This window comes from Panthera uncia, chromosome D4, assembly GCF_023721935.1.
Source record: "Panthera uncia isolate 11264 chromosome D4, Puncia_PCG_1.0, whole genome shotgun sequence".
Lineage (NCBI taxonomy): Eukaryota > Metazoa > Chordata > Mammalia > Carnivora > Felidae > Panthera > Panthera uncia.
In genome coordinates this window covers 67,300,575-67,326,264 of record NC_064807.1, presented here as the reverse complement: position 1 = coordinate 67,326,264, position 25,690 = coordinate 67,300,575, and the positions used below count along the sequence as shown (strand labels likewise).

Below are 25,690 nucleotides of genomic sequence, written 5' to 3'. Positions count from 1 at the left end.
TTGTGAGATTGAATACCTTGGCTTGTGCTTCATCCACAGGGAAACTGGTCAGATTTGATCATGTCCCGTGACAAAAAGCACAAAGCCTCTTGCACCCTTTGGGTGCCAGGTTTTATAATCAAAATCAAGATCCATGTTGCTTTCTACATCACCCTATGGATGGGTTTTCTAGGGATACCATAAGAAAATACCACAGACCACGTGGCTTAAACAACAGAAATTAATTTTCTCACAGTTCTGGAGGCTAGAAGTGTAAGATCAAAGTTTGGCGGGTTTGGGTTCTCCTGAGGCCTCTCTCCATGGTGTGCAGACAGCTGCCTTCTCTCTATTCCTTGCATGGCTTATTCTCTGTGTGCACATCCCTGACATCGTTCCCTCCTTTTTTAAGGATGCCAGTCATATTAGATTAAGACCCTAGCCTCATGACCTCATTTAACCTTAATTATCTCTATAAAGACCCTGTCTCCAAATATAGTAACATTTTAAGGTATGGAAGCTTCAACATGTGAATTTGGGGTTGGGAACACAATTCAGTTCCTAACACCCTATGAGGACCTGAGCATCTGAACTGATCCAATAACAGATCTATTTTCTCCTGTCTCCCACAGCAGCAGGAAGTTTCAGGCAGATTATGTGTGGTTACTGTTAAGCCAGACCCCTGGATTACTGAGAATAAGAGAGATTCATGTCTCCTATGAGAGGAAACACAGAAAAAAAATGTCCATTTACCTGTCTTTAGACCCTAACACGTCATAGAGGTGAAATACAGAAGCTCTCCTGAAAGAGGGTTTTGGAAAAAGAAAGTAGACTAGTAACTGTGTTTAGAGACAGCTCTAGAATTTTGGAGGATGTACAGCAACCTGTAAAAAAGAACTTCTATGAAGGGAGTGGTCCTGGGTCCATAGGGAGGGGAGCAATGAATAATTCACACCCATCCTGCTCTGTTTGCAAGCATGTGCCTGACTCTGTCCCAAGCCAGAATCTCCCTTCAGTGTTCTGTGGCGTGTGTGTGTTGAGACATAAATCCATTATATTTGCACCAGAGAGGCAGTCAGAGTCATCCTAGGTCTGCTGCTGTTAGATGTGGAACTGGCAGGAGGACCCAATGGAGACTGATGGACTGTATTCAGAAAGCTGCAGCTGTACAGCCAGAGGAGTGAGCGTGTGAAGTTAATAAAACCCGTATTCCCCAAAGGTGAAGCTTGAGTGACTTTGTTCTGCTCTGACGCCTACCTGTCATCAGAGGCAGGAACTCTGATGGATCTGGGAGGCTCCCTCCCCTGGGTCAAGCAGCACACTCTGGTTTCATACAGGGTGGTACCAAAGGTGGCCATAGTGCTAGAAGATAAGAGGCCCATGTGATGGTGATAGCAAGAATGTCGGATAGGAATATGGCTGGCCTCCGTGACTAACTGACATTTTAGGCACTTTATTTAACTTCCTATAGTCTCAGTTTATTCCTCTGTGAAATTGAATACAAGATCTCAATGGCTGCTTGTAGCTCCAAAATGCACATTGTTCAGGCAGTCGTTTTCATAAAGCACCTGCAAATTTTGGAACAAATGGACTCATCAGGACCCAAAATCACATAAACAAAGTCGTATTACTAGACGGGAGTTTGTTTTTAAAGTACTCTGATTTTGACAAATCTTAAAAAAAAAAAAATAGTGCTTTGGTTTTAGGATAATATTCAAGTGGTATAATAGGGAAATAAATCATTCCTTTTTTAAAAGCTAAGTTTTTAATAGGGCAAATTATTGGCACTTAATTTCTAATTAGAGTGCTTACTCATATAATGACATTTGGAAGTTGTTTATGTAGTAGACATTCTCTGGGTTTGGAAAGACAAATGAAGAAGTTAGAAGAGTACGCACATGTACATATAAGCTAATTATTTTAACACATAAGCTATTATTGGTCTGGAATACAGGAAGGGGACAAAGCCCTGTCACCTTCAGGGAAAAGATCAGCTGAGCTTCCTTTTTATCATCACTAAAAACTGAGGATTTCATTCTAGTATTTAAAATATAGGTCATGAAAGCAGTTTGTATTTTACCTGTAATACTAATAAAAATAAGTTAACAGAACAGTCATTGTGGCATGAAAATGCCATCTTCTTATGAATTTATCATTAATAACTAAATAACAACATTAAAAATTACATTAATTTAATCAAGGTGAGTGCTTCTTGTCAATATAAATCTTCTAAATATTTCCTTCATTCCCGCAAACTGATTTGTCAGTGAGTGAGAATACCTTTTAAAATAATCTCCTCCGGGGGTACTCTGGACCAGGCAGTAAAGCATGTGACTCTTGATCTTGGAGTCATAAGTTCAAGCCCCGCTTTGCGGGTAGTTTACTTAAAAAAGAAAAATCACAAAGCCTCATTCCAAATCTAGTACTCTGTACCACCCCATGGTGCCTACACCAAAAGGGGTTTAAAAAAAAAAATTCTCCCAGAGGTATCTCTACCGTGAGTTTCAAGTTCATGTTTTCAAAGCAGTGCTTTTCCTGTCGTATTAGCACAGATCAGGCTCACCTCTGCAGTTTCCTCCTGGTCACTGGGATGGCCACTCAGTCTCTCACGCTCATCATTTCCCAGACACCCCTAACACTTCCCTTTCCTTTTGCCAAATTAAACTGGCTCTGCTCAAATGCACCCTCTCCAGTGTTTGCACTGCTATTGCCCTGCATTGGGCTCTCCTTAACATTGCTTAGTTGAATCTCTTGCCACTTACAGGTTGAACTTCCTAAAGACTAAGTCTGGTCATCCTACTGTGTTCAGCATCTTCAACAATTGTCCAGCGATGCGGAGTAAAATCCATATTCCTCAATGTGTGAACTCTAGGGCCTCTTTGATCTGATTCCCCCTAGATTGCCAATCAACTCTCCAGTATATTCCCTAATGACTTCTGAGACACAGCTCCATTGATTGCCCTGGTCACTTTTTTTCCACTTTGGACTGTGGCCATGCTGTCATCTCTACCTAGATTGATTATTTATTCATTAATTTATTCATTTTTTAATTTATTAACTTATTATTATTATTTTTTTTTTTTTTTACCTATTCAGAATCTTCTGGCTCTTCAACTCCTGAGTGTCCAGTCTGTAAAACAGAAACCACAGCTGGTAGTTAAATGCAGGATATTTAACCTGGGGAATGAGTCAAAAACCCATTGGGCAGAGCTGAAAAGCCCAGCAGAGGATGGCGAGACAATTATGAGATGAGCCACCACGGGAAGCTGCTGCACTGCTATTGCCAGGGCTGGAGGAACAGCAGGAGGAGGTGGTCCTAGAGATAAGGAGCAGGGGCCACCCAGTGGATGCTGAAGCATGACAGAGATTCAGCCACAGGCATTGATGCTACCTTAAGCATAGAGAGACACAGAAATACTTGGCCTTCTGCCTTCCTCCAGTCTCCTGCCTGAGTCTCTCACTGACTGAATCTAGCTAGTTGGCAAAGGAGCCTGGGAAATGTAGTTTTCAGGGATCAACCCTCCGGTGATAAAATGCAGAGCAGGGAAGAGAGTGAGGAACGAATCGCAGAGCAAAGAGACAAATAAATAGCAGAGGTCCCCTCTGTGAAATCATTCCTCTTCTATTGGAATTACACTGAGCTCTAATCTCTCCTTTGTGCTGCCTGAACCTGACAGTCTCTAGTATTAACTTGCTGTATAAGAGATTTACTTCTTTTGCATGTGCTTAGCTGTGCCACCAGATTGGAAGTGAGTTGAAGGCAAGGACTCTGTTTTATTAACCGTTGCAACCCCAGAACTCTGTACACTCTTTGGAGTTTTGTAGGAACTCAGGAATGTTCCAGACTGAATTAGACAGGAAACAGCAAGAAAGATCCAGGGATGATTGGTTAAGGAATATCCCATGCTCTGAGGAAAGAGATATGAGAAAAAGCAAGAAGAGTCAAAGAACTCGTAAGAGCAGAGTAGAAATGAGTAGTAAAGAACCGGTAAGCACCTCAATCTCACGGCTTATGAGAATATCACAATGGTCTAGAATATCAGTCTCTTTACATTTCAGTTTTTCTCTGAGTGGAATCCTTTGGTATGACATCCACACTGGGAGATTCTGTGCAAGTCTGCAAAACGCTACATGTAATTATGCTCTGTAGCACTCTTCATGGCTTGTCCAGAGGAGGAAGCACTTATTAACTCTTCTTAATTACTAAAGGACAGTCTGTAGAGGGGAATTGAAGGCAGAGAAGGAAGTGTGTGTCACCTCTATGAGCTTTCATAGGAATGAGTCAAGTTGGGCTTCTTATGCCTTTTATAGGTTAAGGATAAGCTCAGATCTAAACTGCGAACTTTGGTCTAGCTATCCCTTCTGAGTCAGCAACTTGTCTGCTTTACATATATGTTTCCTGTTTTATAAAATGAAAGGATCAAGGAAAAATAGACTTGTGTTTTTAAGAAAAGAACCTCTTTTTTCTAATTATAAAATTAACACATTTGCTGTATCATATTTGCAGAATGCAGAAAACTACATAAAGTACATAGAAAAGTTCCACCATCAATGATAATCACTGTAAATAATTTGGAATATATACCTCCAGTCTTATTTTCTCTTTAAAAATGGAGTCATAGTCTATATGTGGTGTCATAAACTACTTTTTTATTTAAAATTATACACATTTTTATGTTTCAATAAATATGAACCAATACTTTTTAAAAGGCTGCATTGTATTCTATAATTTATTTATTTAATTCCTGATTGTTGGATATTTTGACTGCCAACATTTCTGTATACTATGTTATGCGTTGTGTTAGTTTTTTATTGCTGCAGTAACAAATTGCCACAAACTGACTGACTTACAACAACACAAATTTATTCTCTGACAGTTCTAGAAACCATAAATTCAAAATCAGTTTCACTGGGCTAAAGTCAAGGTATTGATGGAGCTGGTTCCTTTTGGAAGTTCATATATATATAATTTATTGTCAGATTGGTTTCCATACAACACCCAGTGCTCATCCCAACAGGTGCCCTCCTCAATGCCCATCACCCACTTTCCCCTCCCTCCCACCCCCCATCAACCCTCAGTTTGTTCTCAGTATTTAAGAGTCTCTTATGGTTTGCCTCCCTCCCTCTCTGTAACTCCCCCCCATCCCCTCCCCCATGGTCTTCTGTTAAGTTTCTCAGGCTCCTAGAGAAGAATCTTTTTCCTTCCCTTTTCCGGTTTTGAGAAGCTGTCCATATTCCTTGCCTTATGGCCCCTTCCTTCCTCCATCTCCCGAGTGCATCAGTACAGTTACTGCTTCTGTTATCACATGGCCTTCCCTCTGCCCCTGACTCCTCTAGCCTCCCTATGATGAGGACTATTGTGATTATATCAGGCCCACTGGGATGATTCAGAATACTCTCCCTCTCCCAAGATCTTTAACTTAATCACATGTGCAGAGTCCCTTTTTTAAAAATCGAAGGTAACATTCAGTGGTTCCAGGGATGAGGCATCTTTGGGAACCATCATTCAGACTACCTCACTGCTATAAACAGTACTGTAGGAACTTTTCAGACCTATCCCAGATCTGTAATTTTATGATGCGTCTTTATGAGGGACAACTGAAATTATTGTAGCCTCAGAAAGATTTACGAGATCAAGTAGAATAGTAAACAGGAAAACTGAGAGTCAGGACACGGGGGTGGCCCTGGATCTACCACTGACTTGCTGTCTGTATTGGGGATCATTTGGCCTTTTTTCTGCTGTAAGTAACATCCTTGGTGCCTTCATCTGTAAGGTGAAGGAATTGGACATGCCTTTCAAACTGCATTTTCCATGATTCTTTGAATTAAAGCACTGCAAATTGTATAAATTAAAAACAACAAAGGTGTGTTAATAAAAAAGATTGATGGAGTATCCTTGGGCTAGATGTACATTTTTCATAAAGCACGTAAGCATGTTTTAATCATTATAAGTCTTAGAAGAAAGCATCACCTCAACCTTAATTAATTAACCATTTATTAAGCATGCACTGTGTACAAGATGTTTTATATAAATCATCAGTAAAAATCTTATAAGTTAAGGACACTCTGCATACTTTTCAGGCTGTTTAAGTAATCTGTTCAAGGCTCCACATTAACAGAATTGTCATATCCATTTGGATGCACGTATAGGCTCTTTCCCTTAGATACCGCTTCCTGTGTGCAAACTGTATAGAATTCATTGCAGCAGTGGTATTAAATCATCTACTTGACATTTCTAGAATAATTGGTAACACCCCATCATTAGGTCTGGGCATTTTTGATTCAGTGCAGCAGTTAGTTCTTTGTGAACCTGCCCAGCAGGGCAGAAGAGCACTCTATTTCTCTCGAAAGCAACTTTTCCTGCCCTAGACTGTGCAGAGGAACTGAGGGAAATTTCTTCATTCCCTTTGGCTCCTTTTACTGGTACTCGTGGTCAGGATGTGCACGTGCTACAGTTACGTGGCCAGCCATTCGCCAAGTTCCCTTGCCTTATGGAAACCAGATGGAAGCTGGAGTCGAAGTTCTCCGCCACAGAAGTGAGGCTGGGCTGCTCTCTGGATGGAATCTCTGAATTCAGGAGGCATAATCCTCCGTCCTCCCCCTCTCCCTGCCCCACTGTGCCTTCCAAAAACCAAGAGTCAATTTCAGAGATACAGCCTTTCTCTGTGTGTTGCCCAGATACTTTTCTTTTTTTAATTTGTAATTGCAACTTTGTTTGTAGCAAAAGCTCTATTTGGTTGTCATAAATTGTAACCAAGAGGAATAATATCCACAAAGCAGTCAGTACTAGCATATGCTTTGAATAGCCTAGACTGATAATGTGAGGTCTTGCACAACTTTGCTAACCTCAACTGGCATTTTGGGAGAATTCAACAAAGGCACAGTAAAACAAACAAACAAGTAAAAAACAAAAACAAAAACAAACAAAAAAACAGGGAGAGTAGGGAGGGGAAATTTCGAAAGTGTTCCTCACTAGTGAAATTCAACAAGGTTAATTACGAGCTTTATTTAGGAGTTTTCAGGGAATCTCATTTTAAGAGTAGGAGAGGTCTTAAAGCTCACGCAGTTAATTTCATCTAGCTCTTCCGTATTGGAAGAGCCTAGAAAAGCCCAGTTGTAGTTCTGTTGTGAAATATGATTGTCATAAAAATTCCTGTTTGCTAGTCACTAATTTTTGTAGCAGAAGGAGTGATGATAATTATAAAAGTAAAGCATTTGGTGGAATGTAAGTTACGAAGGGTTGAGAATTTCAGTTAAATAGGCAGCCACTCGTTACATGCTTTAGGGAAAGTCCAGTGCTGGGGTAAGAACACAGCATATGAGTCAGAAAGACACTGGACTTTCTTACTTATTGGCTGTGTGGCCTTGGGTAAAGTATTTAATAGTCTCTCTGAGTTTGCATTTTGGCATAAGGAGCAAAGTTAGAATGAGTTTAAAATGTGATGTAGCCCAGTGCTGGGCATGTGGTATGTGCTTAGGGATTGGTAGCTTCTACATTTGTTGTACTTGTTCCCTAAATTCTCTGTGTACCTATGTCTACCCTTGAGGTAAGCTTGAAGTAGAGGACTATAGGGAAATTTATCTTTGGACCTAACCCCTGTCTTCCACCTAGAGCCCTTGCCCTTTTCCAGAAGGTCATGATCCTCTCTGGAGGAGTCTCAGTATGGTGAAAATTGGAGTAAGATAGGCTTGAGCACAATCCCTGAGCTGTGCATCCCGAGACAAATCACTTAGAAGAGGGCCAGGCACACCATAGATGCTAAATAAATCTTAGTTGAGTAAATGAAGAAGGAAATGAATTGCACTTTTCTACACCTTTTTACCTGATGTATTTTTGTCTTTACTCATTCTTCAAGGCTTCATTTGTATTACTCTTCTGGAGACTTCCACCAAAACAGGGACAGACCTGTATTATAGCACTGGTCACAGGCTGTCCACCTCAGTGACAGATAAATGAGCTTCTCAATGGCAGGACTGTGACTTTGCAGTCTCTCAATGTAGCATGGCTTCTGCAAATTGATTGTCAAAGAAATAAATTAAATGAAAATGAAATGGGGGGGGCATCTGGGTGGCTTAGTTGGTTAAGTGTCCAACTCTTGATTTTGGCTTAGGTCATTATCTCACGGTTCGTAAGTTTGAGCCCTGTGTTGGGCTCTGTGCTGACAGTGCGGAGCTTGCTTAGAATTCTCTCTCCCTCTCTCCCTGTTCCTACCCAACTCGTGCTCTCTCTCTGAAAATAAATAAATAAACTTCAAAAAAAAAAAAAAAAAGAAAGAAACGAGATGGGTAATGGTAAAATGAAAAAAAAAAAATGTAAATGAAAAACATCCTAAAGAGAGAATCCCAACTTCTGCCGCCACACCCCCTCACTTCTGGGCTTCTTCTGTGGTTCCCATACTCGGGTCCTTTAAGAGAATTAGTTGCATATTGCTTACATCCTGCTCACTGTACAGTCACAGTAGTTTACTGCCAGTTCTTACGCTTATCTTGTCAGGAAGGTGACCCAGAATATTTCCCAAGTAGAAGCAGAAATCCATTGCCAAGGTGTGTCGCAGAGTTTTGCAGCATCCAAGACAGATTGACTGATTAGGCAAACATGATTTTGGTGGAGCATTTTTAAGACGTTGGACCACTAAGAAATTCTGTGTCACTCAGCAGATTCGGAGCTTGATATATTCCAACCCAAATGATTCTTTCCTCTTAATTTCTTTTCAAGGAAGTATCTAGCTTTCAGTCAACTCAAAAACCCATCTCCTCTCTTTCTTCCTCTGAACATTATATCCATTATCAGATTCCATTATTTCTGTTTTGTTAACTGATAGGGATTTGCAGTCTTGTTCCAGTACTTACTAAGTTTTTCAGGCTAAGTCATTTGTATTCTCTGAGTTATTTCATAAATGGGAGGGTGACCGAGTCTGCCTTCCTCCCACAGTGGTTGCCAGAATGAGATCTGATCACAGAAGGGAAATAGCTCTGGCACCTGTAAAACACTGGCCCTGTTAGTTGCCACTGTTTCTATGATGACCCTCTAGAGTGACCAACCGAATTTGCCACGGGCGATCCTGCTTTAGCACTGCAAGTTCCACGTCCTGGGAAAACACTCAACTCTGTGAAAACCAGAACATTCTCCCCCTTATCTCTGTTTCCCTTGCCTCCTTCCTGGTTCAGTTCCTTCCTACTGTGCATTTGTGCTTTTCCAGGATGTCTCAGGTCTGTCTCCACCCAACTCCACCCACCTGTTACCACTGGCAAGATTTCTCTGAAGTGCCATGTAGATAGAGTTACTTCTGTACAGTAAAGCAAAGGAACTGCCCCACAGGAAGAGAGAAAAGGAGGGAGACAACACATGCATGATCAAAAGGATGATGGATGTTCTCCCTGGCAGCTGGTGGGGAGTCCCAGAGGTGCTGCAGCGGGCTGACAAGTTCCTATCTGGACTTCTGGCATGTGGCTGGCTCAAGCCCTCTGACCTCACACTCTGTTTCACATGATCCCTAACTTTGTGGGACATTATAGGGAACAAAGGCTTTAAGGTCATTCTGGTTTGGATTCCTGGCAGAGCCGCTTCATAGTTGGCAAAGCCCATGGAAAGAGAAAATGTGATGCCCCAGCTGTGAAAGTCTGTCTCCCCTCCCCATAGGATCATGGTCCCAATGGCTGATGGGCAGCCCCTAAGGGACTGCAATCTCTGTGCAGGGACATTGTCAGTAACTGGATGGGACTGAGTAAGGGGGCCCCACTGAGTTGCTTGCTGGACGGAATATGGCACTGCCAGCCCATGGCAAGAACAACCACTGCCTTGCCCCATCTAGAGATGCTTGACATTAACTGTCCCCATGGCCACAGGCCTTTACTGGGGTAGAGGGCAAGGGCAGAAGACAGAGCTCTTTCTGCCAATAAGACCCAGCTGCTGTCCTGGGTGGAAGGCCCAGTGTAGTAGGTGGGGAGGGAAAGGTTGGGCAGCCGAGAGTCAGAATCAGGGATTAGGAGGCCTAGAACCCATCCAGACAGGCAGGGAAGTGGTGGGAGAGGAGAGTGTACCCTGAGTTGGGGGCTCTAAGTTCCTAGAATGTGCGCCATTGTCCTATGAGGCTTCACTTATAAGCTCAAATTCAGAGATAAAATTATTAAAAGATGAATTATTCATAAAAATGATAATAAAATATGACTTGAAATGATCGTTTCAAGATGGCGACAACTGGGGCCTTTTGAGCAGCAGGCCCTGTGCAACTGTGTCCACGACACCAGCTGGTTGCAGGTCTAGTTCACCTACCCCGTTACTTAGAGCAAGTCACATCTCCTTTCTGACCTCAGTCTCCTCACTTGTGAAATGGGCCACCATGAGAGGTAGATGGTATTTCACTACAGCATGTAGAATAGAAACTCAATATGCATTGGTTTCCTTTCCTTTCCCATTGGCATACAGTTTAATAATGATTTCTAGCTGACTTTGGTCAGACTGAGTTCACTGAGAGGGCGGTTCTCTTTGGGACAAGAACAAGGTCTAGTGCAGTTGCAGAATCCTCAGAGCCAAGCACTGCAGCACATAGTATGTATACAACAGCACATAGTGTGTCCACGGAAATTGGGTTAATGAGTGAGCAACTTTATTTCATCTGTTTTAATATAGATCTTTTCCTTTTTTATTTTTCTAAGAAAAGCTTACTTAATTTGTCATCTATTACTTCATCTTGTCCTGTTATCCTTGAGTTGTACAAGGGAGTTCAGGAAGCCCTAGCTGAGGATACTGTAATACAGTATAAATTAAAATAAAGTGTATAAGTTGTAGAATGGAGCAGGCCCTCCGAAATAAAAAGCACTAGAAAATTATAAAGAGAAAAACTAGTTTATGTGACTCTAAACTATAGGAAATTTAACTATATGATCTATTTGTTAGATGTAATAACATATGAGAAGAAAGAAGACCAGACGGAGGTTTACCAAAATTGCCACAGTAGTCATCTCTAGAAATGAGAATTGGAGTTTATTTTTCTTTTCTTAACACTTACTAAATTTTCCAGATTTTGTGTAGCTAATATGTATAATAATGGTATATCATTTACATTATTTTTCCAATATAGAAAGCATCCCTTAAGGCCTAGGGTAAATAATATTTCTTCCATACAACAATCATGTTCTTTTTCCATCTTTGCTAACTTTATATACACCACAACCCCGTAAGGTGAATATTCTTATTATCCTCATTTTGCAGATGAAAATACTAACGTTTGGGGAGCCTGGGTAGCTTGGTTGGTTAAGCGACCCACTCTTGATTTTGGCTCCAGTCATGATCTCACGGTCATGAGACTGAGCCCTGCGTTGAGCCCCATGTCAGGCTCTGCACTGGGCATGGAACCTACCTGAAATTCTTTCCTTCCCTCTCCCTCTGCTCCTCCCCTGCTTTCATGCATGTTCTCTCTCTCTCTCTCTCTCTCTCTGTCAAGTAAAAATAATAACAAACTTAAAAAAAGAAAACACTAATGTTAAATGACAGTAAAAACTTGAGCAGGGTCACATTGCTAGGAATGGCAGGTCCAGGGTCCTTACCCACTACACTCCCTTCCAAGTGCCTTGTACCTTGCTTAGTACGCTCTGCTCTGCTGTTTAGCTATCCCTCATTTTAGACTGCAAGTGATGTGTGTTTACTAACTGTGGTTTGCCTGTCCTTGGATTCCCCACAGAACCTCACAGGCAGGGTTCAATAGGAACCAAGTACTGGTCGAATGAATGCTTGACAACGAACGAAGGTAGATGCCACCCAATATGCCAGTGAGATTTGTGGCCAGTACCAACTCTGCTTTTTACTGCAGCCACCTCCTGGGAAGACTCAGATCATCTGCTACAGTTCTGACTGTGGCTGCCAGCATCTCAAAGCAAAAGTAGTTATATACTTTTAAAAGTACTTTTTAATACCAAAGCAACAGATATTAAACTGGAGGCTATGCGCCCCAAAGTCAAGGTTGTTCTCTTTTGTTTTGACCCAGTCTGCTCCAAAATGGATTGACAAGTGCTTTTAATTCATTGGTTCCAGAGGCGTTGTGACAGGTCTTAATAATTTAGGTGTTGTTGGATTGTGAAGGGAGAGATTATATTTACAAACAATAATTTACGGTCTTAAGTCAATGGCCTTGAAAAGCCCTTATAGCTTTCAGGAGGTGTTTATAGGGCAGAACAAGGGCTTGTTTGAATCTACAAGTTACAGGAGTAAGATTCCAGTACATTCTAACCAGACAGTTCTTTTTATGGACTTCTGCAATTTGTGCTAAGCTCTCCTCATTGGATAAGCCACAATTTTGGCATCTTTGGCCTAAAAACTGAACATAGCGCAAAACGGTGTTGCATCAGATATTTTAGAAATTTTGGTGCATTGTGTTTTTTAGGATGAAAGGATTTCTTTCCTCTCTCTCCTCCCTCGGCTATTTCTCTTTTAAAAGTTTAAAACTGACTCCCGTGGATTCTTTGTATTCTCCCAAGAAATGTGACTAAACTAGCTAATCACATGAAAGGTATCTATTGATGTTAATGTCTTATTGTAGAGAAAAACAACATGGAATAGGAAAATAATTTTTGGTCTTCTTGAGAACAAATTTGAGGCTGCACATGTTGAGTTTCAGAATATTGATTTGTGTTTGCATGGAGTGACTGCCACTTACCGGTTGTAGCGGACAATTCACCACCTGGCCACAGGTGATCAGACCAGGGATAGATGCTTAATCCAATCAGATTCTCTACCCTGAAATGTTTGAATTGTAACTAAGAGATTAATTTCAGTCTGGGATATTTGTTTGAATTTGGGTAAAGAATTGTTAGGAGCTTGAGAGAGGCAGAGAAAGCTAGTCAGCAGGGAGAGAAGAATAAAGGAGACACAAAGAAAGAGTGATAGCATGAGAGAGGCTGTGTCTAAAGTCCTCCAGTCTGCTCCCAAAATATGACTTTGAATTTAATGGAATATTTTTTCACCTGCCTGCAAATTCTCAGTCTTCATCAAGCTGCTTCAGATTGGTTTCTGACACTTGCAAACTGGAGAACCTTGTGTATCTGTCTATCACCACCCTAACCACTTTGTTTTAACCCAGTCTGTGGGTCACTTTTCCCCATTAAATTGAAACTTTCTCAAATTCACAGACCTATTTCTTCCTATGCCCCACACTTAGCATATGTCTGGCACAGAAAGAAGTTGAGTGACTATTCAATGAATGGATGAGGGAATAGAGATGATGCCCTGTCAGCTTCATTCATTGAGGAGACCTTCATATTAGAACAGTATACATAGGTGCCAGTAATTTTTAGAAGGTAGGTTCACACACACACACACACACACACACACACACACACACACACCCAGGATTCTGGGAAACCACTGTGGCAATAAGAAGAGGAAATCATTTGTCAACTGCAAAGTAGATTTTAGAGAGGTAAATGTAGTAAATTGGGATGCATATCTAGAAGGGTTGTTTCTTGAAAGGGAATAGAACAGAATAGAACAGAGAAATTGGCTTGGAGGTAGATGAAATAGGAATGACCTAAGGCCTAAATTGAGAAGACTTTATTTCCCAGAACTACCTCCGAGAGGACTCCCGCATCCTCTGCATTTGGTATGTGACATCGATAAGTCCTCCGACACCCAAGGGGGTGCCCTGTGCACGGGGAGAGTTCCATACGTTCACGTGTTTCCCTTGGGAGAGATGGAAGGTAGTCAGGAGCTGATTACCATGCCCAGGCACACTCATGTGAGTCTGCCAAACTTAATAGCTAAAGAGGCCTTGACATGTTTCCATTTCTGATTCTGCCCTTATAAAATGTGTTGCTAATTAAAATAACTGCCAGCTCAGACTCCTGCAAGGAAACCCATCCACGTGCTCAGAGTCTGTTGTTTTCCATGTTTCTAGCTCTGGTTAAATAAATAAAAACTACAAAACCAGCAGCAGAACCCAACTATCTGGGACAACTTAAGGGGGACCCTGCCTCATATGTAAGTAATTAGGCAATGCATTAATTCAATCTTCTCTGCACTAGAGAAGGAAAGGGTTAAGTAGCAGATTATGCTACTTCTACACAGTGCTATAGGCATGTTTGATTTGGCAAGTAGAAAAAGAAGCACAAAAACACATGTCCTGACAAAGTCAAGAATTATCAAATCGAATTCAATACACTTACCAAATTGAATTTGGAGTGTGTGTCTTTCTTCTTCGTTTGAGACATGGTTTGTGCAATCGTTTAAAAATTCATATCTACTCATTTCACTCCTTGCCATATCTCCTTCATTGGCTTTCCATTATATTTTGCATAAAGTTTAAGCTCCTTTATATGGCTAGAAGACTCACATCTCATGTACCTTCCTAGCTTCTGGTCTCATCGCTCACTCTTTAGCCACACTAAGCTACTTGCAGTGCCCTGAAAGTGCTATATTCTCGCCTTTCTCCATGCCTTTGCATATGCTGTTCCATCTGTCTAGAATGCCCACCCTCTCTATTCTTATTCCTCTGGCCAACTCATAAAGAGTTGTACTACCTAGGTCAGGAGTCTGCTTATTTAGGAAGTCTCCTCTGTTATCTCCACTTCCCACTTCCCCTACAGCAAATCTGTAGAGTTATTGCCTTTGGGCTTTCCTGGCTCTTGCTCTATCCTTTACTATTACACCTGCCCCCTGGTAGTTGACATGAATGAAGAAGGAATGTTCTGCTCTGCAATATGTTTACGGCCCAAATGTTAGGGCACTCAAGACCCTAATGTTGTAGAATCCTGATCGATAAAGGAGGGTTTGCAAAGCTGACACTGTATGGAGGACTGAGGACCAAAACCACTAACCAGTCTTAGAAATGATATGTGAGTAGAAGCATGAAACAACTTCATTCATTCATTCATTCATTCATTCTTCATTCATACTTTGAGCTATTTTTTATTAAGCACCTACCTTGTGCTAGATCTATACAGAGTGCTGGGGATTATAGGTGGTTCCTTATAGATAGGCACTTAACAGGTTAGTTAGAAAGACATATGTACAAACATGCATGCAATTATATATAAGCAGTAATTTAATCACAAACTTGATTAGACCTACAAATTAAAAGCAAGGCATTAAATGAAGACTGTAATAGGGAGATCTAACCCAATCTGAAAGTCCAAGAAAGCACCCTGGAAAAAGTGCTATTCAAGGTGAAATAGTCAGGATGTCTGTGCTATAAAGCAGAGTAGGAGGCAGAGGATACCAAGACAAGAGGAACAGTATGTGGATAGGCTCAGAAGTAGGAGAGAGATGGATGTGTTCAAGGAAGAAGGCAAGACAAGTGGAGGTAGAACGATGTAATGAAAAGGCATAGAGAAAGAGAGGAGCCTGGAGAAGTAGATGGGATACATCATGCAGAGCCTTGTCAGACAAGGCAAGACTCTTGAGTCTTACTCTAAGTGTAAACTACTGAGAGGGTTTAAGCCTCTTTTCGATCCAACTCACAATGTTAAGATTATTTTGGCAGCAGTGTGGCAAATGGATTGGAAAGGGGTACGTGTAGAGGAGAGTAGACCAATTGGGAGGTTGCTGCAGTATTTTCAGGAGAGATGGTGGCTCACCGTAAGGCATTTGGAGGAATGATGTGGAAGAGTGCATGGAATCAGGAGATACTGAAGAACTACCATCAGTGGCCTTGGGATTGATTAGCTGTCAGGGTTGAGGCAGAATGAGTGCTAAACACTGGACACAAATAGGTTCATTCAATGAACAAATAGCTATTAACTGCCTATTATGTGCCAGATCAGCTCATTGAGCTCCTTACACATATCTCTGACTGCCTTCTCTCAAACGCTGTAACACAAGTCTGTTTGTAACAGAGCATTAAAAAGTTTACTTTAATGCCTAATTGACTGTAATATAAGCTTTCAAAAGAAAGTTTCCCACTAAGCATTTATCAGCTCATATGTTGAGCTGGTCACAACTCATCGTCTTATTCCCACCCACTGCCATTGAAGACAGTTCTCTTTCCATGAGCATTTCTTGTAGTCTTGCATCTGGGCCCTGTCATATAGTCCTAGTTGTCTGCTTACGATATTTTGAGAATCTGTCCCCCAGCCCCTCCCTCTCTGACTTGCTTGGGCAGGTAACACATTGAATTCCACCTCAATCTCTTACTAATTGCATTATGTTAGGTACATTACTAATCTCCCTAACTTTAGAGTTCTCCTCCCTAAGTAGGGTCAGTTAAATTGATGTCAGTATCACTAATATCTTTATGATAAATTGGGTTAAGTGTGCTTCCTAGTGTGATTTAATATGAAGTAAAGAGACTCACCTATGATGTATTCTTGCCACAGACTTTTAACTAGAATATAACTAAACCTATAGATGCAACTTCCAGCTTACTAGAAGGAATAGGACATAGGAATGTCAATAGGACAAAAAGAATAGACATCATGAGGAAACAACACAGCAAGAGAACAAGTCCTGAAAGTGGACAGTCTACATAACAACTGGCCTGGCTTCTTCACTGGGCCAAGGAAATGGGGATTGTTCTGTATTTTCAAAAGATTTAAGAGAAGGGGCATAATAACTAAATACAGTACATTGTCTTTGATTGGGACAAGCTTGAAGGTCCAACTCCGAAAATTTGGAATGTAATTGGGAAAATTTGGGTATGAAAATTGTAGTAGATGATGTTACAGAGTTACTGTGGTTTTTTTCTGTTAATTTTATTAGGTATTTGAAGGAACTTGTTCTCATCATTTAGAAATGCAAAGTCAAGTATTTAAGGGAGAAATATCCTGATATCTGTGTTTTGCTTTGGAAATTGTGTATGTGTACATACATGTGCATACACACATGAACTAAAATGTAGTGAAATGTTATTGCTATGTAAGTCCAGGTGATTTATAGGTGTTTATTGCACTTTTTCTCTCTACTTTTCTATACTTAATAATAAAAAGTGAAATAGAATCATAACTATATCACAATGTTATGATGACGAGGGACAATGTGTCTCAAAAGACCTCATTTGTCTTAAATGCCATTAAGTAAATGAGTATTCTCTTTCACAGTTTTCTTCCAGTCAGTGCATCGGAACCTCACTCAAATCCAGAATCGCATTGCATGCCCCAGCCATGCCTCAGCAGAGCTTACTCAGAAATCACTAGAACCCCCTGGAGGGTAATAGGGATGTGAGCTGGCAGACTGGCATCATGCTTGGTGGGATAAACTCTTTAAATTTCTGGCCTGTTCACTACCATACACAAAAATACCACAGTCCTTTTCCCACTTGAAAAGCAAAACTCAGATAACATATTCATGTTTGCAAGTACACACTTGTTAAAGAGTAGAAAGATCTTTGCCAAGCTGGCCACATGGTCTTTACATACAAGGTGTGATACTGGCCTCAACACAGTTCTAAAACTCACATTTATGAGGGAGTTTTACTGGACTCCTAGTCACAAGCCATTTGTCTGACCTCCTCTGTTTCTCCCAGGTCTGCGCTAGATACGGAAGAGTGATGTGTGTGCAACACGTGGTGGGGGTGGGAAAGCCTGCCTGAGGACGGAGTCGGGAGGCATCGGCCTGCCATGGCCTGTGGATGCACAGTACACAGACATATCCTACTTTGCTCTCGCCGCTCTGACAAGTAGAGATAGCACCTCCTTTCACCCCCAAAAGTGTCCCGCTTCAATGATAAATTATTCACTCCTCCCAAATATACACCCTGTTTCTCTCCTGGGTCCTATGAACTGGCCCTCGACCCATTCCTAGTCAGTCCCTGTCCTGCCACCCCTCTCCGCACTGTCACCTCCACCCTGCAGCGAGCCGTCTGTGTCAGTCTACTTGAAAGTGCACCCGTGAGCAATGCTCTCTCTCACCTTTACAGGTGTGCACTTGGCTGACAGTCTGCCAAGGATGCCCTCACATCCTTCCCCACCCTTACCTTTCTCTGCCTGGCCAACTCCTTCCCTTCTCAGAGGCTTGAGTTCAAAGTCATCTGCTCCAGGAAACTTCCTAGACTCTGTAGAGAGGCATTGCATCTTTCTGCTGTGTTTCTCCCAGGGCCAGGGCAAAGGTACTAAGGACGTGCGTTGGGTGCAAAAGTTAAACAGGCTTCCATTATCAGGGTGGTATTAGTGCTGACTCTGCATATCCCGGGGTCCTGACAGCGAGTGGCTCCTTCAGTTTTGCCCCATAGGTGCCTCGCTTGCCTCACCCCTGTCCTGACCCTGGATTCAACATTTCCTACAACCCATCATCATGATTACACTGTAGAATTTTATTTGTTGGTCTGTCTTCCTGGTTGGAATGTGAACGCCTTTAGCTGAGGGGTCATGTCTTATTCCTTCCTAACCTCAGTCCGTAGCACTGTGCCCGGCACACAGGAAGTGTTTCTAAATGATGAAGAAGTCAAATGTGGGAAGCGCATGTGGAATTAGAGACTTCTCAAACTATCGGGGACCAATTGGCATCTGCTAGAGAGCTAGGGGAGGATTCAGAGATGGAAAAATTGGATAACATGTAAAATTTGTCATTTGAAATATTCCTGGTAGCCATATATTAGCAAACTGCTTAACAATACTATCTGCCCTCTAGGGAAACCTGAAGAAAGTTGCCTAGGTGCAAGGTCTGAAACATCAGCAAAGCTTTGAGTAGGATGAAATTAGATTAAATCAAACTAAAACCGTGTTTCTTCCAAATAAGGAACCTCCCTTAATCTCCTCCATCCTTCACTCTATTCACATAGTGTGTCCCTGGTACCAGTTCAGAAGGAATGGCCTGGGCTGGACTTTAGGAAGCCTCTTTCATGAGTCCATCGCTATGCCATGCCCCTCACAGAGTTTATAGTATTTAATCACCACAATGATCAGTGAGACAAGAGCTCATGTCCCTGCTCTATGGAAGGGAAAAGTGAGAGATGGGTTACCTTTCCTGAAGCCACACAGCTAGCAGATGGATAAAGAAGAATACCTCCTGTGTTCAGGGCAATTAAAACTTGTCATGCTTGCTATAGCCCTATTCCCTAACCCACACAACAGTGGTCACTGATTAAAAATATAAATAGGTTAATGGAACGCTTACATTTATTCATGGAAATATTTGAGCACCTACCGTGTACTGTACTGTGGGTGTAAAGTCCATGTAGGAAAACTTTGTTGGGGTTGGGGGGAAGGGAAGAGAGGGAAGATAGATACTAAACAAGTCATAGGTGGATTTAGAAAAGTAAACATAGTCTTATAGAATGTTCTTCAGGAAAGAAGGCATAAAAATTGAAGTAGTGTGTTTGCAATAAGGCCAAAAGCTGTAAGACCAAAGAACCCCAACCACAAAACTGTCCTCTCAAACTTCTGCAAAGACAAACACCTTCTGTGCGTCATGTAACTAACCACAAGTCAGGTGTTTAGTTGTGGGTGAAGGCAGAGAAGGAGACAATCGTGCAGGGAATTTTTAGGACAAGTATCTGGTGATTGTTTTTTGGTGCACTTTCTGGGGGTGGGGGCAAGAAGCATACTTTTGGGGATCAGGAGCTAAAATCTCAACTTCATTTTTATAGTGTAAACAGAGGCTGAACCTTCACCGAGCAGACCCACTGAGGCATGACTTCAAGCCCCACAATTTGGCCTGTTTGATTTATGTGTTTCCTGGACAAACTACTGTTGTGTGGGAGCCCTGTGAAAACTTCAAAAAGGTCATTAAGGCTGAAAGGCTTCTTAATTCATTTTCAAATTACTCACTCCTCCTTTCCAAAAGCCAGCGACAGGAGAGCTCAAGTGATCTCAGTCAAGTTTTCCCAACTGAAGCTTTGCTTTCTATGACAGAGTTACAAATACTTTCGGCTCCATTTTGCATACATTCTAGAGAGCTTCTTGGCAGGGTCTGCACAGTGTGTTTTCATATTCTTTGGATCTCATCTTTGTAGCATGGCCTCATGAAAAACATCACATTCCAAGTGTGACTGGGAAGCTTCATTCACCACAGAGTTTGCCAATAACATGTGGGGAGTGTATTGTCCCTCCGGCCAGCTCATCATATCCAAACAAAATGTGTTCTCTTCGATTTCAGCTGACTCATTTCCATAAGATACAAGTTGATGCTATTTACTAGATACCCAAAGACCCAATTTGAGAATCTAAACTGTGGTAGAATTAAATATACAACAGTTTTTAACTCATTATATATCATTAGAATCTTAGCAGGAGACTAATGGCACACTCCAAGGGTTTAGCTGAATATAATTTTGTGAAGAGAGTATTTATGAGGCATGGGCACCATTAAGGGAATACGCAAGGCATGGTGTATTCCAGGAGTTGTCAACATCAGGAAGGACTTACTGCCCCAGGCGGAAAGGGATGGGAGGTAGGCCTTGGACTCTAGACCCCTCGAAGAGGAGTGGACCAACACAGGCCCCATAGCTGTTGGAATTCAGCATGACTCAGGAAAGCAAGGCTGGGTAGAAACAGGAGAAGAAATGCCTGACCTCTCTCTCCTTGCACCCTCTAACCTCCTGCTGGTGCTGCCCATTTGCCAAGCCCAGGGAGTACTCATCAATGAGGTCAGCCTGCTGGGGGTCCATGATAGAGAAGGGCAGAGACTTGTTTGGGGTCTCTATGTACCCCAAATCTGAAATACCAACCCATTTCTGATTTTACTCTGAGAGACAGAGTGGCATAACTGAATGAACAGAGGTTGTCATGTAAGGAAGATCAAGACCCAAATTCCACCTACTAATAGTCATATCTTGGGGTCTTTTCTGGAGAAAACCTGTTGGACTGCTTCACGTGAGTTCTAACTTACCCTCTCTGAATTTCAGTGTCTTCCTCCAGCAAAATGGAAATAATAGCTTCCTACTTACCTACCTGCTTGAATTGTTGTGAATATTAAACAAGTTGCCCAAGGAGAAGAGCCTGACATAATGTTTGACACTTAGAACGTATTTGGCATTTGTTGATTTCCTCCAATTAGTTATCCCTTATACGGTGAGATGCCTGCCCTGTGGAGGTGGGAGAACCAGTCTGACCATTTATTTCTTTTTTACTGGGAGTCCCCTGTTGACTCATAGCTGGAAAGGTGGGTGGGACTTGTTTAAAAACTTGTTTACTGGGGTCCCCTTATCAGTAAAGAACTGACCGTTTTCCTAGTGTCACTTTTTAAAGAAAACCTGTCTGGACATCTTTAGGAAAACTCCGATTTTCTCTCTCCACAAGGGCATTGGTGCTTAGGGAGCTGGTCCCCGCATTGCTGTATGAGTCTTCACCATTTCTTTAGCAACTTTCATTCCACATTCATAGGCTAATGCTCAAAAAGCTTGTCCTTCCTCCTGTTGTGTGTTAGCTGTTGACAAGACGTTGGCTGCTTTTGCAAGAACTTGGTCAATTCAGTTCCTGATAGTAGGGCCATTTCCTTCCTACTTGAAGTCACTAGGGAGGTTTCTGTTTGCTGTATGTTGTTATTTGCTAGTTTGGGAACAGGTGGGAATGTTTGGTTCATTGTGAATTTTGGCTGGACCCTTGGAAAGCTTACTGGTGATTGAAAAATAAAAAGCCACAGTAGTCATTCACTTACTGTTCATTGGTTCAAACTAGGAGTTATGTACTGGGCATAATCCCTAATTCTCATAACCACCATGGAAGGTAGTATCTTATTTTCATTTGAGGAAACGGAGGCTCATCAGATTAGATGGGGTGGGGGGGGCATGTCCAGCTTCTAAGAGGTAGAACTAGAGACCATGGCTCTATCTGAATCAAAGCACAGAACTCTGTTTATCTTTAAGAGGGTTACAGAGAATCAACTGCAATATTTTCATCCAGCTGTGGCCATTTAAAAAAAAAAATCACACGGCTGCGAGTTTCTTCATGACAAGACATAAGTTTTATTCACCTCTCTCTTCTCACTGCTGACCACTGCCCCTGCCATAAATTGGGTGCCTGATTAATGTTGGTTGAATGAAAAAATGATTGACTGAATGAATCTTCTATACAAAGATATTTTTGTCTATGTGTAGCATTTTTTCTAATGCATATTTATATTTCATTTGACAGTGTTTGCAAATTGCATAATATTCCCCTTCAGTATAACTTGCACTGTGGAAATGCTTCCATATGCTGGATGTTTCCCCTCATTTGACTGAGGGAGAAAAAAGGCTAAGAGAAACATCACATAGTGGGTAAGCATCCATATAAACACGAATTGTAGAATATACTGCTCACGAATGGTGTATTTTGGCAGGGTAATTTTGCAAAAAGATTGAAGTAGACATTCAATTTGGATTGATATGGGTGATAAAATGTTCTTGTGCAGCTAACTATAGTTTTATATTAATTCATTATGCTGTAAGAGGTATAGAGTAGGGGAGAAGAGCATGGGTCCTGGAGCAGCTGACAGTATACATATCCAGCCTCCATTAGTTAATAGCTATGTGACTTGGGCAGCTTAGTAAATCTATGTCTTAGTTTAACTCCTTCGCAAAATAGGGATAGGAATACTACCTCCCTCATGAGATGATTAAGAGCATTAAATGAGTTAATACAAGAGGAGTTCTTAAATTTGTGCCTGATTCAGTGGCAAGGCTCAATAAATGTTATTATCCCCAGTGCATGGAGTCTAGTTCAGAAAAGTTCTCTTTTTTGTCTCTATCCCCATTATCCCTACCTTATTTTAGGAAGTCATCAAGTTTTGCCTGACTTACTTTACTATCTAGCTCACCCTTCACATTGTCAGTGGAGTGAATCCTTGAAGACTCGCATTAAACCAGGCCCCTTACCTTCTCCAAACAATGCCACTATTCCTAATCAACTTCAGGACTAAGTACAATCCCCTAGCATTACATTCAGGGTCCTTCATAAACTCAATCCTTTCTCCTCTTTTGGTCTCATCTCTTGTCACTCCCACATGTATGCTATACTATAAATACCAACAAATGCCCAAAGTGGAAAAGTTATACTGGCTTGATGGATAAGTAATACTTCAGTAAGAGGAATGAGCAGGTAATTTTGCTGATGGGCTCATGGAAGCCTTCAAAGAAAAGATATTTAAGTTGTATCTTGAAGAGTAAGTTGATATTGGCCAAGGAAGGTAGGGCAGTACATGATTAGGTGGATTATCTAGATCGAGTGAAGGATTTGTGCCCTGAAACAGAAAAACAAGGTGTATTCATGGCATGAGAACTTGTCTAATGCTGAGAGGGATGAATTGAGGGATGCTTCAATGTGGGATTGAAGGAAAAGGGAGTGTGAAAAAGAGCCCTTATATCTGGCATGAATGCCTGAATGGAATAGTGTGATGTTGTTAATGAAGGTGAGGAAAATACAAGAAAAATGTATGGTGTGTGTGTGTGTGTGTGTGTGTGTGTGTGTGTGTGTGTGTGTATAAGTATCTGGTCTGTTTTGTACACATGTGTACAAAAGCCATTTGGGAATATTTAATATTAAGCTCCTGATCTTGTCCCCAGTCTTACCTTCAGACTTGTATCCTGGCAAATTTCCCCTTCTTAGCAAATGGCAGCTCTGTTCTTTAGAGTCCTCCATGATTCCTCTCTCTTAAATCCTATTTTTGATCCTTCAGCAAATTCAGTTTTCCTTTTCTTCAAAATATATCCAGCAATTGATCGTTTCTTACCATATTCGTGGCTACCGCTCTCTTCAAAGTCACCATCATCTTTTATGGGATTATTGAACATTGTCATTTTTTTTTCAGAGAGAGTAGGGAGGAAGGGGCAGAGGGAGAGGGAGAGGGAGAGGGAGAGGGAGAGAGAGAGAGAGAGAGAGAATCTTAAGCAGGTTCCACACTGATTGTGGCTCCAATGCAGAGCTCAGTCTCACGACTGTGAGATCATAACCTGAGCTGAAATCAAGAGTTGGACACTTAACCAATGAAGCCACTCAGGCACCCCTAGGATTATTGAAATAGTCCCCTAAACTGTCAGAGTAAGAGTGGTCCTCTCTCTCTCTTTTTTTTTTTTTTTTTTTTTACTTTAAGTTCATTTAAAGTAAAGGTTTTTACTTTAAGTTTATTTATTTATTTTGAGAGAGAGACAGAGAGACAACCAGGGGTGGTGCAGAGAGAGAGAGAGAGAGAGAGAGAGAGAGAGAGAATATCCCAAGCAGGCTCCATACTGTCAGCATATAACCCAATGTGGGGCTGAAACCCACCAACCATGAGATCATGACTTGAGCTGAAATCAAGAGTCAGATGCTTAACTGAGCCACCCAGGCACCCCCAGAGTGGTCCTTATAAAAAGAAGTCAGGTCATGACTACACTGTTCACAGCTTCTATATCCTTCCCATCTTGCTTAGACCAAAATCCCAAAGTATTTACAGTGATGGTTTGCAAGATGCAGCCCTCAGAGCTCCTGGCTCTAATGCTATTTAGACTCCTATTCCCATCCTCTTTGGCATCTCTCTGCCCTAGTGGGTTCTTTACTGTTCCTGAGACATGTGTGACATCCTTCTACCTATTAGCATTTCCAATGACTATTCCCCTGCCTAGAACGGCTTCTCCTCAGATGCTCACCTAATCATCTCCCTCGCCTCCTCAGGTCTTCACTCCAATGTCATCTACTCAGTGAGGCTTTCTCTACTGCCTTACTAAAATCGGCAGGTCCCTCTTACCTCTGATTTCCCAGTGCATCCCTTGCTTTTCTGCATTTTTTTCTTTAGCACATATCACCATCTATCATACTCTTATTTACCATTAGCTTTTATCTATTATTTATCTCCCCCCACCCTCTTGCATCTATCTCTAATCCATGTGTCATGATGGCCCTGATTCCTGTACTGTTCCCCTCTCTGTTCCCTATACCTCGAATAGTGCCTGACCACAAGTTGTTCAACAGATATCCGCTGAATGAAAGAATTAATTCAAGTGGGGACCATAGCAGTGTGTTGCTGCAAGGAGCTGGTACTCAGCAGGTAGATCTAGGTTAAAGATAGATTTGGAATCCTTAGCAATGAGGTCACAGATGTGTGGGAGTAGCTAAGACAGACCAAGGAAAAGATATTGAGTGAGATTTGAAAAAAAGAGAAGGCCAACATAAAACTTGGAAAAAAATAGTAATAATTAAAGACTGTACAGATGAAGTGGCAGAGTTGAAAGCAAGGGCTCTGGAATTACAGACTCGAGTTAAAAACCTTTGTTCCACCATTTACCAGCTTTATGACCATGGAGAAGTGACTGGATGATTCTTGGCCTCCATATCCTCAAGGGTAATTAGAAAAAAAGATCTCCACGTCAGAGGGCTGTTAAGAGAATTAACCAATAACGTGCATAGAAATCAGCAGACAGTAACAAAGAATATAGGTAGTAGTCGTTGTTGTTACTAACATCACTGTTATCATCAAAATCCAGGAAGGACTCCTGAAAAGTCGAAAAAGTAGGGGAGTGTAATGGAAGATAAGTGAGGAGAGGTCTTCAAGAAAGGGAACAGTAAACTCTGTAGATGTTGCTCTGTGGTCAGGGCTAAGTATCCTGAGGAGTAGATTATGCTCCAGGGTAGAGCTATTTGAGAGAATCGTTTCATTTGCATCAAAAAGTCATAATCCCATATTTTAAAATGAGTGAGTGTTTTGTGGAAAATAACAATAATTGTCTTAGAAAAAAATCAAATAAAAACAAAACAAAACAAAATAAAACAACACTGGGCCCTCAATTGTATCCAGCTGCCAAGTGTAGGAACATGGTGACCCAAAAATTTGCTTCTCTCTGGTCTTTGGGAGATTTACTTGCTCGCTAGTCAGAACTAGTTTGCTGGTTTTATGAGG

General features: G+C 41.5%; 1 long non-coding RNA gene across 2 annotated transcripts; it reads right to left on the bottom strand.

Moving 5' to 3' along the window:
- Nucleotides 1-1,444: 1,444 nt before the first annotated feature.
- LOC125920368 (uncharacterized) lies at nucleotides 1,445-23,759 on the bottom strand. Of its 2 annotated transcripts, XR_007457035.1 has the most exons (4): nucleotides 23,388-23,759; nucleotides 7,800-7,985; nucleotides 3,065-3,106; nucleotides 1,445-1,544 (listed from the first exon to the last, which is right to left on the bottom strand). It is a non-coding gene; the product is annotated as an uncharacterized LOC125920368 (long non-coding RNA). The 2 variants fall into 2 exon arrangements; XR_007457034.1 differs by lacking the exon at nucleotides 7,800-7,985 and having other exon boundaries at nucleotides 23,388-23,753.
- Between the last annotated feature and the right edge of the window lie 1,931 nt (nucleotides 23,760-25,690).